The sequence below is a fragment of the Phyllobates terribilis genome, unplaced genomic scaffold (genome assembly GCF_046119375.1).
Source record: "Phyllobates terribilis strain yellow unplaced genomic scaffold, ASM4611937v1 Scaffold_393__1_contigs__length_1774422, whole genome shotgun sequence".
NCBI lineage: Eukaryota > Metazoa > Chordata > Amphibia > Anura > Dendrobatidae > Phyllobates > Phyllobates terribilis.
The window spans coordinates 1,223,181-1,240,000 of NW_027363153.1; the positions used below are offsets into that span (position 1 = coordinate 1,223,181).

The 16,820-nt window shown below is 49.6% G+C and overlaps 9 non-coding genes across 9 annotated transcripts; all 9 read right to left on the bottom strand.

The window, feature by feature from the left end:
- Positions 1-5,605: 5,605 nt before the first annotated feature.
- Positions 5,606-5,796, bottom strand: LOC141224821 (U2 spliceosomal RNA). Its single transcript, XR_012292152.1, has one exon. It is a non-coding gene; the product is annotated as a U2 spliceosomal RNA (small nuclear RNA).
- A 1,115-nt stretch (positions 5,797-6,911) lies between these two features.
- Positions 6,912-7,102, bottom strand: LOC141224823 (U2 spliceosomal RNA). Its single transcript, XR_012292154.1, has one exon. It is a non-coding gene; the product is annotated as a U2 spliceosomal RNA (small nuclear RNA).
- Positions 7,103-8,217: 1,115 nt separating this feature from the next.
- LOC141224824 (U2 spliceosomal RNA) lies at positions 8,218-8,408 on the bottom strand. Its single transcript, XR_012292155.1, has one exon. It is a non-coding gene; the product is annotated as a U2 spliceosomal RNA (small nuclear RNA).
- Positions 8,409-9,523: 1,115 nt separating this feature from the next.
- Positions 9,524-9,714, bottom strand: LOC141224825 (U2 spliceosomal RNA). The gene has a single exon (XR_012292156.1). It is a non-coding gene; the product is annotated as a U2 spliceosomal RNA (small nuclear RNA).
- Positions 9,715-10,829: 1,115 nt separating this feature from the next.
- Positions 10,830-11,020, bottom strand: LOC141224826 (U2 spliceosomal RNA). Its single transcript, XR_012292157.1, has one exon. It is a non-coding gene; the product is annotated as a U2 spliceosomal RNA (small nuclear RNA).
- A 1,115-nt stretch (positions 11,021-12,135) lies between these two features.
- Positions 12,136-12,326, bottom strand: LOC141224827 (U2 spliceosomal RNA). The gene has a single exon (XR_012292158.1). It is a non-coding gene; the product is annotated as a U2 spliceosomal RNA (small nuclear RNA).
- A 1,115-nt stretch (positions 12,327-13,441) lies between these two features.
- LOC141225032 (U2 spliceosomal RNA) lies at positions 13,442-13,632 on the bottom strand. The gene has a single exon (XR_012292358.1). It is a non-coding gene; the product is annotated as a U2 spliceosomal RNA (small nuclear RNA).
- Positions 13,633-14,744: 1,112 nt separating this feature from the next.
- Positions 14,745-14,935, bottom strand: LOC141224828 (U2 spliceosomal RNA). Its single transcript, XR_012292159.1, has one exon. It is a non-coding gene; the product is annotated as a U2 spliceosomal RNA (small nuclear RNA).
- A 1,115-nt stretch (positions 14,936-16,050) lies between these two features.
- Positions 16,051-16,241, bottom strand: LOC141224829 (U2 spliceosomal RNA). Its single transcript, XR_012292160.1, has one exon. It is a non-coding gene; the product is annotated as a U2 spliceosomal RNA (small nuclear RNA).
- Between the last annotated feature and the right edge of the window lie 579 nt (positions 16,242-16,820).

A 16,820-nucleotide genomic window follows, 5' to 3' on the forward strand; every position in this document is an offset into this window, starting at 1 on the left:
TGTTCCGTGTGAACAGAGCCCTGTCCGTCCTGCTCTGACTCCTTGCTCACTGCTCCGGCAGTCCTGTCCTGCCCTGCTTCTGCCCGCTGCTCCGGCAGTCCTGTCCTGCCCTGCTTCTGCCCGCTGCTCCGGCAGTCCTGTCCTGCCCTGCTTCTGCCCGCTGCTCCGGCAGTCCTGTCCTGCCCTGCTTCTGCCCGCTGCTCCGGCAGTCCTGTCCTGCCCTGCTTCTGCCCGCTGCTCTGGCAGTCCTGTCCTGCCCTGCTTCTGCCCGCTGCTTCGGCAGTCCTGTCCTGTCCTGCCCTGCTTCTGCCCGCTGCTCCGGCAGTCCTGTCCTGTCCTGCCCTGCTTCTGCCCGCTGCTCCGGCAGTCCTGTCCTGTCCTGCCCTGCTTCTGCCCGCTGCTCCGGCAGTCCTGTCCTGTCCTGCCCTGCTTCTGCCCGCTGCTCCGGCAGTCCTGTCCTGTCCTGCCCTGCTTCTGCCCGCTGCTCCGGCAGTCCTGTCCTGTCCTGCCCTGCTTCTGCCCGCTGCTCCGGCAGTCCTGTCCTGTCCTGCCCTGCTTCTGCCCGCTGCTCCGGCAGTCCTGTCCTGTCCTGCCCTGCTTCTGCCCGCTGCTCCGGCAGTCCTGTCCTGTCCTGCCCTGCTTCTGCCCGCTGATCCGGCAGTCCTGTCCTGCCCTGCTTCTGCCCGCTGATCCGGCAGTCCTGTCCTGCCCTGCTTCTGCCCGCTGCTCCGGCAGTCCTGTCCTGCCCTGCTTGTGCTCGCTGCTCCTGCAGCCCCGTCCTGCTCTGTTCTTGCCCACCGCTTTGGGCGTTCCCTCTCTGCTGTGGTTGTCTACCGCATCTGCGGTTCTGTGACCCAGTCTGTACTGGGTCTTAACCTTTCTGTGCTCCAGCCCGTCCTTTCGGCCAGTACCTCCCTGCCTGCATACTCGCCTGTATCCACCCCTCTGCATACCTGCCGTGTTTGCTTACATCCACCAGTCTGTGCCAGCCTAACCTGCCTGTTCCAGTAATTCCAGTGTGGGTCAACCCCCGTGTCCGGAGTTTGACCTGGAGTAGCACCTGGTCCCTCTGCCCGGTTTCTCCCTGGTGCACTGGCGTCGTATGCCGTCGTGCCACCTTGGTCGGATCGGCCAGATACTTAGTCACGCCCCTCCAGGCACTCTCCGGTCCATGGTCCAGTGGAACCACAACACCCGCACACGCCAGTCAGTCCGGGCGTGTGCATAACAGCATGCTCAGGCCATGGTTCCCGTTGAGCCCCACGGCCTTCGCTCTCTGAGAAGTTTTCCAGCGAATACATGCATTAAAAATAAATAAATAAAAGTTTTTTTTTTTCTCAGCTGAGTTCCAGGCGAATTACGCACCCGTCCAGATGGATCTATCTGCTCTCGTTCCTGCGGATCCGCCACGTTACTATGGGGATCCAAGACAAAGTCGTGCATTTGTGGAGCAATGCATGCTACACTTCAAGTTCTACCCTCTATGTTTTCCCACCGATCGGGTTAAGGTGGCATTCATTATGTCTTACCTGGCGGGTGATGCCTTGGAATGGATCAACCCCCTATATGAAACACGGGATCCGATCCTCCTGGACCTAATGGCCTTCCTGGTGGCCTTTCTAATGGTCTTCGATGATCCTAACCCGGAGGCTCCTGCTGAAGCTTCACCTCCCAATATCCCGGAGCAGCCCCGATGGGTAATGTGTGTGGGTAGCGCAATAGTCCTCCAGCCCAATGAGACTACTGCCCACCCAGAATCCTCACAGGGTGACTACGCTTTCCGGAATACTTCTCCCAACCTCAAGAGGCAGTCCAGACGTGCTAGACGTAGAGGCAAGCCGTCACGCCAGGGTCTGTCCTCCCTGAGACCTCCTGACCCCAACCTTGAAGTCCCTACTGAAGCTTCATCTCCCTGTATCCCGGAGAAGCCCCAATGGGTAATGTGTGTGGGTAGTGCTCCGGTTCTCCTGCCCGAAGAGACTTCTGCCCATCCAGACTCCACACAGGAGAACTTCCTGCATCCAGCATCAGATGCTTCACCCACTTTAACCGGTGTGCATGTCCAAGGATGCTCCAAAGCTGTGGTTACCTCAGAGTCTGTGCACCTCTACTACCTGGCGGAGGACCCCCTGTTGCCTCCTGAATCCTCCGGGATACCACTCGATGACAAATGGAGAGAGACTTCTCTACACTCGGTACTCGATACTTTGTCCGCTTCGTCCTGTGAGCCTGACAATGGGTACCCCAAAGTGGTAGTTACCCCCGAGTCTCTACACCCCTCCGACCAGGCGGAGGACCTCCAGTTGTCTCCAGAACCCTTCGGGGTGCTACCTGGTAGCGAAAGGACAGAGACTCTCCTATACTCTGTACCTGATACCTCGCTCGCTTCGTCCAGTGAGTCCAACCTAGTGTACTCCGAAGCAGAGGTTACTCCCGAGTCTCTACACCCCTCCGACCAGGCGGAGGACCTCCAGTTGTGTCCAGAACCCTTCGGGGTGCTACCTGGTAGCGAAAGGACAGAGACTCTCCTTTACTCTGTACCTGATACCTCGCTCGCTTCGTCCAGTGAGTCCAACCTAGTGTACTCCGAAGCAGAGGTTAATCCCGAGTCTCTACACCCCTCCGACCAGGCGGAGGACCTCCAGTTGTCTCCAGAACCCTTCGGGGTGCCACCTGGTGGTGAATGGACAGAGACTTTCCTATATCCTGGATCTGATACCTCGCTTGCTTCGTCCAGTGAGTCCGACCTTGTGTACTCTGAAGCAGATGTTTTCTCTGAGCCTCTGCACTCTTCTGACCCGGCGGAGGACCTCCAGTTGTTTCCTGAATTCTCCGGGGTACCACCAGATAACAAAGAGACAGTGACTTTTCCTCATTATGTACCTGATAACCCGTCTATTTCTTCCTGTGAGCTTGACAAGATGTACCTCGAAGCAGAGATTACCCCCAAGTCTCTGTCCCCCTCCAACCCGGTGAAGGACTTCCAGTCGTCTCCTGTACCCTCTGGGGTGCCACCTGAAAATATGTGGAGAGAGACTTCCTTGTGTGCTGTTCCTGGTACTCCACCCGTTTCGTCTGTTGCTAGGGATGGCTGGATAGGAGGTAGCATCCTAGCTAACCAGATGAAATCAATTTTTCCTGTGGACAGTGGAAGTGATCTCCTTGAAGTGAACGACTGGTCCTCGAATTCCCTGCGGAAGATTCTGGCAGGCCTGAAGAAGAGGGGGCGTAAGGGGGGGGTACTGTAACATACCTGGCGGCGTCCTTGCATGGTGGTCCATCTCCCACTGTGCAAGAGCGCGCACTTGATCTCCAGTCCAGAATGTCTCTCTGGCTTCCCTCCTTGCTGTCTGTTTGTCTGTTTTGGCTGCATAGGGCGACACCCGCTGAACTTCCTGTTTCTTGTACCTGCTGTGGACACGCCCCTGTTGCACCTTCAGCCTATTGCTGTCCATCTTTGGGTATTTATACCACCTTCTTCCTCAAGATGGCGCCTGAGCATTGTGTCCTGTCAGTCGGCTTTTTGTCTCTGACATGCCAGGTCCTATCCTGTTTTCCTGCCTGTTTTCCAGTTCTGTGTCTGAACTGTGGTCTGTTTTTGTGAACACGCTTCTTGCCTGTTCTTTCGCCTTCTAGGGGCCGTATTCCTAGATCTGCCTGTCTGTGCCTTGCGGTATCTGTTCCCGTCTGAACAGAGTCCTGTTTGTGTCCCTGCCTTGTGGTATCTGTTCCTGTCTGAACTGAGTCCTGTCTATTTCTCCTGTCTTGCAGTATCTGTTCCCGTGTCTGAACTGAGTCCTGTCTATGTCTCCTGCCTTGTGGTATCAGTTCCCGTGTCTGAACTGAGTCCTGTCTGTGTACTCTTGCCTGCTGCCTTTCCTGGAGGCTGTATTTCCAGGCCTGTCTGAACACGCTCCTAGCCTGTTCCTCCCGCCTTCTAGGGGCCGATTACCTAGATCCGTTCCTGTATCTTGTCTGTCCTGTCTGAACACGCTCCTTGCCTGTTCGTCCCGCCTCTCTGGGGGCCGTATTCCCAGACCCGCTCCTGTATCCCGCTGCAGTGTCGGTCTCTTCCGTACACTCAGTTCCAGTCTGAACTCTCTCCTATCCTTTACCTGTTTTGCCTCTGTCTGTTCCTTTCCTTTTTCTGCAGAGTCTGAACTCGTACCTAACTCCTGCTTGTTGTCTCTGTACTCCCGTTTGTGAGTTTGTGGTCCCCTCGCTACTTCACTGCAAGTACCCTGTGGGTATCTGGCTCTGCCTTTCCCTTCCTGTCTGTTCCGTGTGAACAGAGCCCTGTCCGTCCTGCTCTGACTCCTTGCTCACTGCTCCGGCAGTCCTGTCCTGCCCTGCTTCTGCCCGCTGCTCCGGCAGTCCTGTCCTGCCCTGCTTCTGCCCGCTGCTCCGGCAGTCCTGTCCTGCCCTGCTTCTGCCCGCTGCTCCGGCAGTCCTGTCCTGCCCTGCTTCTGCCCGCTGCTCCGGCAGTCCTGTCCTGCCCTGCTTCTGCCCGCTGCTCTGGCAGTCCTGTCCTGCCCTGCTTCTGCCCGCTGCTTCGGCAGTCCTGTCCTGTCCTGCCCTGCTTCTGCCCGCTGCTCCGGCAGTCCTGTCCTGTCCTGCCCTGCTTCTGCCCGCTGCTCCGGCAGTCCTGTCCTGTCCTGCCCTGCTTCTGCCCGCTGCTCCGGCAGTCCTGTCCTGTCCTGCCCTGCTTCTGCCCGCTGCTCCGGCAGTCCTGTCCTGTCCTGCCCTGCTTCTGCCCGCTGCTCCGGCAGTCCTGTCCTGTCCTGCCCTGCTTCTGCCCGCTGCTCCGGCAGTCCTGTCCTGTCCTGCCCTGCTTCTGCCCGCTGCTCCGGCAGTCCTGTCCTGTCCTGCCCTGCTTCTGCCCGCTGCTCCGGCAGTCCTGTCCTGTCCTGCCCTGCTTCTGCCCGCTGCTCCGGCAGTCCTGTCCTGTCCTGCCCTGCTTCTGCCCGCTGATCCGGCAGTCCTGTCCTGCCCTGCTTCTGCCCGCTGATCCGGCAGTCCTGTCCTGCCCTGCTTCTGCCCGCTGCTCCGGCAGTCCTGTCCTGCCCTGCTTGTGCTCGCTGCTCCTGCAGCCCCGTCCTGCTCTGTTCTTGCCCACCGCTTTGGGCGTTCCCTCTCTGCTGTGGTTGTCTACCGCATCTGCGGTTCTGTGACCCAGTCTGTACTGGGTCTTAACCTTTCTGTGCTCCAGCCCGTCCTTTCGGCCAGTACCTCCCTGCCTGCATACTCGCCTGTATCCACCCCTCTGCATACCTGCCGTGTTTGCTTACATCCACCAGTCTGTGCCAGCCTAACCTGCCTGTTCCAGTAATTCCAGTGTGGGTCAACCCCCGTGTCCGGAGTTTGACCTGGAGTAGCACCTGGTCCCTCTGCCCGGTTTCTCCCTGGTGCACTGGCGTCGTATGCCGTCGTGCCACCTTGGTCGGATCGGCCAGATACTTAGTCACGCCCCTCCAGGCACTCTCCGGTCCATGGTCCAGTGGAACCACAACACCCGCACACGCCAGTCAGTCCGGGCGTGTGCATAACAAAAATGAACAAAAAACATTGAATTCAATTCTTTCTGATTTTAGAAACTGCATTAAAGAAGGGGTGCACCGGTCCTGGAGATACTGCAATACCAGGTCAATGCGTGGAGTGGACAGAGCAAGCTCTTTTTCCATCTCCCTGTTCTAAAAATCCATTTAATATATGGTCCCCAGATAGGGGACGTATCAGATATTAAACTGATAAGAACAGATACTACACTTGATCTTAGCCAAAAGGCCGAGAAGCGATAACCAGAATTGGTTTCAAACTACGGAGCCACCCAAGGATCCTGAAAAGTCCATTTGTGGAGATGAGCTCCTGGACTCCCGTTAAGAAGACATGTTGTCAACCTCTAGATCCCTTACATGCCTGCACTTTTCGGCTTGCTGCTGCTGCAATCCACGCGTTTTAGATCTGCATAACTCCACCTCTTTAAACACAGCACCTTCACCCCCTGCTGTTCCCACCCGCCTCAACACCGTTGGAAGGGAGGAGAACCAATTAAGGCGGGGGGTGGGGTGGAACGAGCAGCTGTCTACCCTTAGCAGGAGGGCTCCTGATTACATACCTCTCCTGCTGCTGCTGCTGCTGGCTGTCCAGCAGCAGACTGAAGGTGGCTGCTGCTGTGCACAGGTATATAAAGGCTCAGAGCCTATTATGACACGCGCAGCCAGCGTTCCATTGCCACATTCCATCTACTGCAGGCAGGATACCTGGCTGGCTGAATGTCGCTGAGAAGCTCACAGAGACCGCCATAAGCAACAGTTTAACAGAATGCCACAGACTAATCAACCAAACTTTTTGGGTTGGGTTCTCTTTTATAGTCTGCAGGCATTAAATGAAAGAAGTCAGTGTTCCAGCAGAAGGAGACAACGTTTCAGAAAAGGCATTGTAGCAAACCAAAAAAGAAATTTTAAGCGCAGCAGAGTAACCAGCGCACATACCTGTTAGCTCAGGTGAGTTTAAAAGGCTGCTGTTGATAACAAGGGCATTTGCTAAATAGATGGTGTGTGTGCAACAATATACTGAAAGGTCAATTATATTGTGCAGCTTATCTCACCACCTGTAGTTATTTAGGTGAAAGCTCCAAAATGCTTGCCTAATATGTCTGTTTATCCAAAAGGAAGTAAAAAGGGAGAGCTAGAAAGATAGCATTGCATCACATTACATGGCAATGCAATGCACAGTTGCTGAAGTTGAACCAAAATGAGCTTGTAATCTGGCTTCTGCAACTTTGAACATGAAAAATCCAATGAGGAGAAGAAAAGCAAAGCCAAAGAGTCCATCCCAAAATCCGACAAACAAGCAAAATGAACAAAAAACATTGAATTCAATTCTTTCTGATTTTAGAAACTGCATTAAAGAAGGGGTGCACCGGTCCTGGAGATACTGCAATACCAGGTCAATGCGTGGAGTGGACAGAGCAAGCTCTTTTTCCATCTCCCTGTTCTAAAAATCCATTTAATATATGGTCCCCAGATAGGGGACGTATCAGATATTAAACTGATAAGAACAGATACTACACTTGATCTTAGCCAAAAGGCCGAGAAGCGATAACCAGAATTGGTTTCAAACTACGGAGCCACCCAAGGATCCTGAAAAGTCCATTTGTGGAGATGAGCTCCTGGACTCCCGTTAAGAAGACATGTTGTCAACCTCTAGATCCCTTACATGCCTGCACTTTTCGGCTTGCTGCTGCTGCAATCCACGCGTTTTAGATCTGCATAACTCCACCTCTTTAAACACAGCACCTTCACCCCCTGCTGTTCCCACCCGCCTCAACACCGTTGGAAGGGAGGAGAACCAATTAAGGCGGGGGGTGGGGTGGAACGAGCAGCTGTCTACCCTTAGCAGGAGGGCTCCTGATTACATACCTCTCCTGCTGCTGCTGCTGCTGGCTGTCCAGCAGCAGACTGAAGGTGGCTGCTGCTGTGCACAGGTATATAAAGGCTCAGAGCCTATTATGACACGCGCAGCCAGCGTTCCATTGCCACATTCCATCTACTGCAGGCAGGATACCTGGCTGGCTGAATGTCGCTGAGAAGCTCACAGAGACCGCCATAAGCAACAGTTTAACAGAATGCCACAGACTAATCAACCAAACTTTTTGGGTTGGGTTCTCTTTTATAGTCTGCAGGCATTAAATGAAAGAAGTCAGTGTTCCAGCAGAAGGAGACAACGTTTCAGAAAAGGCATTGTAGCAAACCAAAAAAGAAATTTTAAGCGCAGCAGAGTAACCAGCGCACATACCTGTTAGCTCAGGTGAGTTTAAAAGGCTGCTGTTGATAACAAGGGCATTTGCTAAATAGATGGTGTGTGTGCAACAATATACTGAAAGGTCAATTATATTGTGCAGCTTATCTCACCACCTGTAGTTATTTAGGTGAAAGCTCCAAAATGCTTGCCTAATATGTCTGTTTATCCAAAAGGAAGTAAAAAGGGAGAGCTAGAAAGATAGCATTGCATCACATTACATGGCAATGCAATGCACAGTTGCTGAAGTTGAACCAAAATGAGCTTGTAATCTGGCTTCTGCAACTTTGAACATGAAAAATCCAATGAGGAGAAGAAAAGCAAAGCCAAAGAGTCCATCCCAAAATCCGACAAACAAGCAAAATGAACAAAAAACATTGAATTCAATTCTTTCTGATTTTAGAAACTGCATTAAAGAAGGGGTGCACCGGTCCTGGAGATACTGCAATACCAGGTCAATGCGTGGAGTGGACAGAGCAAGCTCTTTTTCCATCTCCCTGTTCTAAAAATCCATTTAATATATGGTCCCCAGATAGGGGACGTATCAGATATTAAACTGATAAGAACAGATACTACACTTGATCTTAGCCAAAAGGCCGAGAAGCGATAACCAGAATTGGTTTCAAACTACGGAGCCACCCAAGGATCCTGAAAAGTCCATTTGTGGAGATGAGCTCCTGGACTCCCGTTAAGAAGACATGTTGTCAACCTCTAGATCCCTTACATGCCTGCACTTTTCGGCTTGCTGCTGCTGCAATCCACGCGTTTTAGATCTGCATAACTCCACCTCTTTAAACACAGCACCTTCACCCCCTGCTGTTCCCACCCGCCTCAACACCGTTGGAAGGGAGGAGAACCAATTAAGGCGGGGGGTGGGGTGGAACGAGCAGCTGTCTACCCTTAGCAGGAGGGCTCCTGATTACATACCTCTCCTGCTGCTGCTGCTGCTGGCTGTCCAGCAGCAGACTGAAGGTGGCTGCTGCTGTGCACAGGTATATAAAGGCTCAGAGCCTATTATGACACGCGCAGCCAGCGTTCCATTGCCACATTCCATCTACTGCAGGCAGGATACCTGGCTGGCTGAATGTCGCTGAGAAGCTCACAGAGACCGCCATAAGCAACAGTTTAACAGAATGCCACAGACTAATCAACCAAACTTTTTGGGTTGGGTTCTCTTTTATAGTCTGCAGGCATTAAATGAAAGAAGTCAGTGTTCCAGCAGAAGGAGACAACGTTTCAGAAAAGGCATTGTAGCAAACCAAAAAAGAAATTTTAAGCGCAGCAGAGTAACCAGCGCACATACCTGTTAGCTCAGGTGAGTTTAAAAGGCTGCTGTTGATAACAAGGGCATTTGCTAAATAGATGGTGTGTGTGCAACAATATACTGAAAGGTCAATTATATTGTGCAGCTTATCTCACCACCTGTAGTTATTTAGGTGAAAGCTCCAAAATGCTTGCCTAATATGTCTGTTTATCCAAAAGGAAGTAAAAAGGGAGAGCTAGAAAGATAGCATTGCATCACATTACATGGCAATGCAATGCACAGTTGCTGAAGTTGAACCAAAATGAGCTTGTAATCTGGCTTCTGCAACTTTGAACATGAAAAATCCAATGAGGAGAAGAAAAGCAAAGCCAAAGAGTCCATCCCAAAATCCGACAAACAAGCAAAATGAACAAAAAACATTGAATTCAATTCTTTCTGATTTTAGAAACTGCATTAAAGAAGGGGTGCACCGGTCCTGGAGATACTGCAATACCAGGTCAATGCGTGGAGTGGACAGAGCAAGCTCTTTTTCCATCTCCCTGTTCTAAAAATCCATTTAATATATGGTCCCCAGATAGGGGACGTATCAGATATTAAACTGATAAGAACAGATACTACACTTGATCTTAGCCAAAAGGCCGAGAAGCGATAACCAGAATTGGTTTCAAACTACGGAGCCACCCAAGGATCCTGAAAAGTCCATTTGTGGAGATGAGCTCCTGGACTCCCGTTAAGAAGACATGTTGTCAACCTCTAGATCCCTTACATGCCTGCACTTTTCGGCTTGCTGCTGCTGCAATCCACGCGTTTTAGATCTGCATAACTCCACCTCTTTAAACACAGCACCTTCACCCCCTGCTGTTCCCACCCGCCTCAACACCGTTGGAAGGGAGGAGAACCAATTAAGGCGGGGGGTGGGGTGGAACGAGCAGCTGTCTACCCTTAGCAGGAGGGCTCCTGATTACATACCTCTCCTGCTGCTGCTGCTGCTGGCTGTCCAGCAGCAGACTGAAGGTGGCTGCTGCTGTGCACAGGTATATAAAGGCTCAGAGCCTATTATGACACGCGCAGCCAGCGTTCCATTGCCACATTCCATCTACTGCAGGCAGGATACCTGGCTGGCTGAATGTCGCTGAGAAGCTCACAGAGACCGCCATAAGCAACAGTTTAACAGAATGCCACAGACTAATCAACCAAACTTTTTGGGTTGGGTTCTCTTTTATAGTCTGCAGGCATTAAATGAAAGAAGTCAGTGTTCCAGCAGAAGGAGACAACGTTTCAGAAAAGGCATTGTAGCAAACCAAAAAAGAAATTTTAAGCGCAGCAGAGTAACCAGCGCACATACCTGTTAGCTCAGGTGAGTTTAAAAGGCTGCTGTTGATAACAAGGGCATTTGCTAAATAGATGGTGTGTGTGCAACAATATACTGAAAGGTCAATTATATTGTGCAGCTTATCTCACCACCTGTAGTTATTTAGGTGAAAGCTCCAAAATGCTTGCCTAATATGTCTGTTTATCCAAAAGGAAGTAAAAAGGGAGAGCTAGAAAGATAGCATTGCATCACATTACATGGCAATGCAATGCACAGTTGCTGAAGTTGAACCAAAATGAGCTTGTAATCTGGCTTCTGCAACTTTGAACATGAAAAATCCAATGAGGAGAAGAAAAGCAAAGCCAAAGAGTCCATCCCAAAATCCGACAAACAAGCAAAATGAACAAAAAACATTGAATTCAATTCTTTCTGATTTTAGAAACTGCATTAAAGAAGGGGTGCACCGGTCCTGGAGATACTGCAATACCAGGTCAATGCGTGGAGTGGACAGAGCAAGCTCTTTTTCCATCTCCCTGTTCTAAAAATCCATTTAATATATGGTCCCCAGATAGGGGACGTATCAGATATTAAACTGATAAGAACAGATACTACACTTGATCTTAGCCAAAAGGCCGAGAAGCGATAACCAGAATTGGTTTCAAACTACGGAGCCACCCAAGGATCCTGAAAAGTCCATTTGTGGAGATGAGCTCCTGGACTCCCGTTAAGAAGACATGTTGTCAACCTCTAGATCCCTTACATGCCTGCACTTTTCGGCTTGCTGCTGCTGCAATCCACGCGTTTTAGATCTGCATAACTCCACCTCTTTAAACACAGCACCTTCACCCCCTGCTGTTCCCACCCGCCTCAACACCGTTGGAAGGGAGGAGAACCAATTAAGGCGGGGGGTGGGGTGGAACGAGCAGCTGTCTACCCTTAGCAGGAGGGCTCCTGATTACATACCTCTCCTGCTGCTGCTGCTGCTGGCTGTCCAGCAGCAGACTGAAGGTGGCTGCTGCTGTGCACAGGTATATAAAGGCTCAGAGCCTATTATGACACGCGCAGCCAGCGTTCCATTGCCACATTCCATCTACTGCAGGCAGGATACCTGGCTGGCTGAATGTCGCTGAGAAGCTCACAGAGACCGCCATAAGCAACAGTTTAACAGAATGCCACAGACTAATCAACCAAACTTTTTGGGTTGGGTTCTCTTTTATAGTCTGCAGGCATTAAATGAAAGAAGTCAGTGTTCCAGCAGAAGGAGACAACGTTTCAGAAAAGGCATTGTAGCAAACCAAAAAAGAAATTTTAAGCGCAGCAGAGTAACCAGCGCACATACCTGTTAGCTCAGGTGAGTTTAAAAGGCTGCTGTTGATAACAAGGGCATTTGCTAAATAGATGGTGTGTGTGCAACAATATACTGAAAGGTCAATTATATTGTGCAGCTTATCTCACCACCTGTAGTTATTTAGGTGAAAGCTCCAAAATGCTTGCCTAATATGTCTGTTTATCCAAAAGGAAGTAAAAAGGGAGAGCTAGAAAGATAGCATTGCATCACATTACATGGCAATGCAATGCACAGTTGCTGAAGTTGAACCAAAATGAGCTTGTAATCTGGCTTCTGCAACTTTGAACATGAAAAATCCAATGAGGAGAAGAAAAGCAAAGCCAAAGAGTCCATCCCAAAATCCGACAAACAAGCAAAATGAACAAAAAACATTGAATTCAATTCTTTCTGATTTTAGAAACTGCATTAAAGAAGGGGTGCACCGGTCCTGGAGATACTGCAATACCAGGTCAATGCGTGGAGTGGACAGAGCAAGCTCTTTTTCCATCTCCCTGTTCTAAAAATCCATTTAATATATGGTCCCCAGATAGGGGACGTATCAGATATTAAACTGATAAGAACAGATACTACACTTGATCTTAGCCAAAAGGCCGAGAAGCGATAACCAGAATTGGTTTCAAACTACGGAGCCACCCAAGGATCCTGAAAAGTCCATTTGTGGAGATGAGCTCCTGGACTCCCGTTAAGAAGACATGTTGTCAACCTCTAGATCCCTTACATGCCTGCACTTTTCGGCTTGCTGCTGCTGCAATCCACGCGTTTTAGATCTGCATAACTCCACCTCTTTAAACACAGCACCTTCACCCCCTGCTGTTCCCACCCGCCTCAACACCGTTGGAAGGGAGGAGAACCAATTAAGGCGGGGGGTGGGGTGGAACGAGCAGCTGTCTACCCTTAGCAGGAGGGCTCCTGATTACATACCTCTCCTGCTGCTGCTGCTGCTGGCTGTCCAGCAGCAGACTGAAGGTGGCTGCTGCTGTGCACAGGTATATAAAGGCTCAGAGCCTATTATGACACGTGCAGCCAGCGTTCCATTGCCACATTCCATCTACTGCAGGCAGGATACCTGGCTGGCTGAATGTCGCTGAGAAGCTCACAGAGACCGCCATAAGCAACAGTTTAACAGAATGCCACAGACTAATCAACCAAACTTTTTGGGTTGGGTTCTCTTTTATAGTCTGCAGGCATTAAATGAAAGAAGTCAGTGTTCCAGCAGAAGGAGACAACGTTTCAGAAAAGGCATTGTAGCAAACCAAAAAAGAAATTTTAAGCGCAGCAGAGTAACCAGCGCACATACCTGTTAGCTCAGGTGAGTTTAAAAGGCTGCTGTTGATAACAAGGGCATTTGCTAAATAGATGGTGTGTGTGCAACAATATACTGAAAGGTCAATTATATTGTGCAGCTTATCTCACCACCTGTAGTTATTTAGGTGAAAGCTCCAAAATGCTTGCCTAATATGTCTGTTTATCCAAAAGGAAGTAAAAAGGGAGAGCTAGAAAGATAGCATTGCATCACATTACATGGCAATGCAATGCACAGTTGCTGAAGTTGAACCAAAATGAGCTTGTAATCTGGCTTCTGCAACTTTGAACATGAAAAATCCAATGAGGAGAAGAAAAGCAAAGCCAAAGAGTCCATCCCAAAATCCGACAAACAAGCAAAATGAACAAAAAACATTGAATTCAATTCTTTCTGATTTTAGAAACTGCATTAAAGAAGGGGTGCACCGGTCCTGGAGAAACTGCAATACCAGGTCAATGCGTGGAGTGGACAGAGCAAGCTCTTTTTCCATCTCCCTGTTCTAAAAATCCATTTAATATATGGTCCCCAGATAGGGGACGTATCAGATATTAAACTGATAAGAACAGATACTACACTTGATCTTAGCCAAAAGGCCGAGAAGCGATAACCAGAATTGGTTTCAAACTACGGAGCCACCCAAGGATCCTGAAAAGTCCATTTGTGGAGATGAGCTCCTGGACTCCCGTTAAGAAGACATGTTGTCAACCTCTAGATCCCTTACATGCCTGCACTTTTCGGCTTGCTGCTGCTGCAATCCACGCGTTTTAGATCTGCATAACTCCACCTCTTTAAACACAGCACCTTCACCCCCTGCTGTTCCCACCCGCCTCAACACCGTTGGAAGGGAGGAGAACCAATTAAGGCGGGGGGTGGGGTGGAACGAGCAGCTGTCTACCCTTAGCAGGAGGGCTCCTGATTACATACCTCTCCTGCTGCTGCTGCTGGCTGTCCAGCAGCAGACTGAAGGTGGCTGCTGCTGTGCACAGGTATATAAAGGCTCAGAGCCTATTATGACACGCGCAGCCAGCGTTCCATTGCCACATTCCATCTACTGCAGGCAGGATACCTGGCTGGCTGAATGTCGCTGAGAAGCTCACAGAGACCGCCATAAGCAACAGTTTAACAGAATGCCACAGACTAATCAACCAAACTTTTTGGGTTGGGTTCTCTTTTATAGTCTGCAGGCATTAAATGAAAGAAGTCAGTGTTCCAGCAGAAGGAGACAACGTTTCAGAAAAGGCATTGTAGCAAACCAAAAAAGAAATTTTAAGCGCAGCAGAGTAACCAGCGCACATACCTGTTAGCTCAGGTGAGTTTAAAAGGCTGCTGTTGATAACAAGGGCATTTGCTAAATAGATGGTGTGTGTGCAACAATATACTGAAAGGTCAATTATATTGTGCAGCTTATCTCACCACCTGTAGTTATTTAGGTGAAAGCTCCAAAATGCTTGCCTAATATGTCTGTTTATCCAAAAGGAAGTAAAAAGGGAGAGCTAGAAAGATAGCATTGCATCACATTACATGGCAATGCAATGCACAGTTGCTGAAGTTGAACCAAAATGAGCTTGTAATCTGGCTTCTGCAACTTTGAACATGAAAAATCCAATGAGGAGAAGAAAAGCAAAGCCAAAGAGTCCATCCCAAAATCCGACAAACAAGCAAAATGAACAAAAAACATTGAATTCAATTCTTTCTGATTTTAGAAACTGCATTAAAGAAGGGGTGCACCGGTCCTGGAGATACTGCAATACCAGGTCAATGCGTGGAGTGGACAGAGCAAGCTCTTTTTCCATCTCCCTGTTCTAAAAATCCATTTAATATATGGTCCCCAGATAGGGGACGTATCAGATATTAAACTGATAAGAACAGATACTACACTTGATCTTAGCCAAAAGGCCGAGAAGCGATAACCAGAATTGGTTTCAAACTACGGAGCCACCCAAGGATCCTGAAAAGTCCATTTGTGGAGATGAGCTCCTGGACTCCCGTTAAGAAGACATGTTGTCAACCTCTAGATCCCTTACATGCCTGCACTTTTCGGCTTGCTGCTGCTGCAATCCACGCGTTTTAGATCTGCATAACTCCACCTCTTTAAACACAGCACCTTCACCCCCTGCTGTTCCCACCCGCCTCAACACCGTTGGAAGGGAGGAGAACCAATTAAGGCGGGGGGTGGGGTGGAACGAGCAGCTGTCTACCCTTAGCAGGAGGGCTCCTGATTACATACCTCTCCTGCTGCTGCTGCTGCTGGCTGTCCAGCAGCAGACTGAAGGTGGCTGCTGCTGTGCACAGGTATATAAAGGCTCAGAGCCTATTATGACACGCGCAGCCAGCGTTCCATTGCCACATTCCATCTACTGCAGGCAGGATACCTGGCTGGCTGAATGTCGCTGAGAAGCTCACAGAGACCGCCATAAGCAACAGTTTAACAGAATGCCACAGACTAATCAACCAAACTTTTTGGGTTGGGTTCTCTTTTATAGTCTGCAGGCATTAAATGAAAGAAGTCAGTGTTCCAGCAGAAGGAGACAACGTTTCAGAAAAGGCATTGTAGCAAACCAAAAAAGAAATTTTAAGCGCAGCAGAGTAACCAGCGCACATACCTGTTAGCTCAGGTGAGTTTAAAAGGCTGCTGTTGATAACAAGGGCATTTGCTAAATAGATGGTGTGTGTGCAACAATATACTGAAAGGTCAATTATATTGTGCAGCTTATCTCACCACCTGTAGTTATTTAGGTGAAAGCTCCAAAATGCTTGCCTAATATGTCTGTTTATCCAAAAGGAAGTAAAAAGGGAGAGCTAGAAAGATAGCATTGCATCACATTACATGGCAATGCAATGCACAGTTGCTGAAGTTGAACCAAAATGAGCTTGTAATCTGGCTTCTGCAACTTTGAACATGAAAAATCCAATGAGGAGAAGAAAAGCAAAGCCAAAGAGTCCATCCCAAAATCCGACAAACAAGCAAAATGAACAAAAAACATTGAATTCAATTCTTTCTGATTTTAGAAACTGCATTAAAGAAGGGGTGCACCGGTCCTGGAGATACTGCAATACCAGGTCAATGCGTGGAGTGGACAGAGCAAGCTCTTTTTCCATCTCCCTGTTCTAAAAATCCATTTAATATATGGTCCCCAGATAGGGGACGTATCAGATATTAAACTGATAAGAACAGATACTACACTTGATCTTAGCCAAAAGGCCGAGAAGCGATAACCAGAATTGGTTTCAAACTACGGAGCCACCCAAGGATCCTGAAAAGTCCATTTGTGGAGATGAGCTCCTGGACTCCCGTTAAGAAGACATGTTGTCAACCTCTAGATCCCTTACATGCCTGCACTTTTCGGCTTGCTGCTGCTGCAATCCACGCGTTTTAGATCTGCATAACTCCACCTCTTTAAACACAGCACCTTCACCCCCTGCTGTTCCCACCCGCCTCAACACCGTTGGAAGGGAGGAGAACCAATTAAGGCGGGGGGTGGGGTGGAACGAGCAGCTGTCTACCCTTAGCAGGAGGGCTCCTGATTACATACCTCTCCTGCTGCTGCTGCTGCTGGCTGTCCAGCAGCAGACTGAAGGTGGCTGCTGCTGTGCACAGGTATATAAAGGCTCAGAGCCTATTATGACACGCGCAGCCAGCGTTCCATTGCCACATTCCATCTACTGCAGGCAGGATACCTGGCTGGCTGAATGTCGCTGAGAAGCTCACAGAGACCGCCATAAGCAACAGTTTAACAGAATGCCACAGACTAATCAACCAAACTTTTTGGGTTGGGTTCTCTTTTATAGTCTG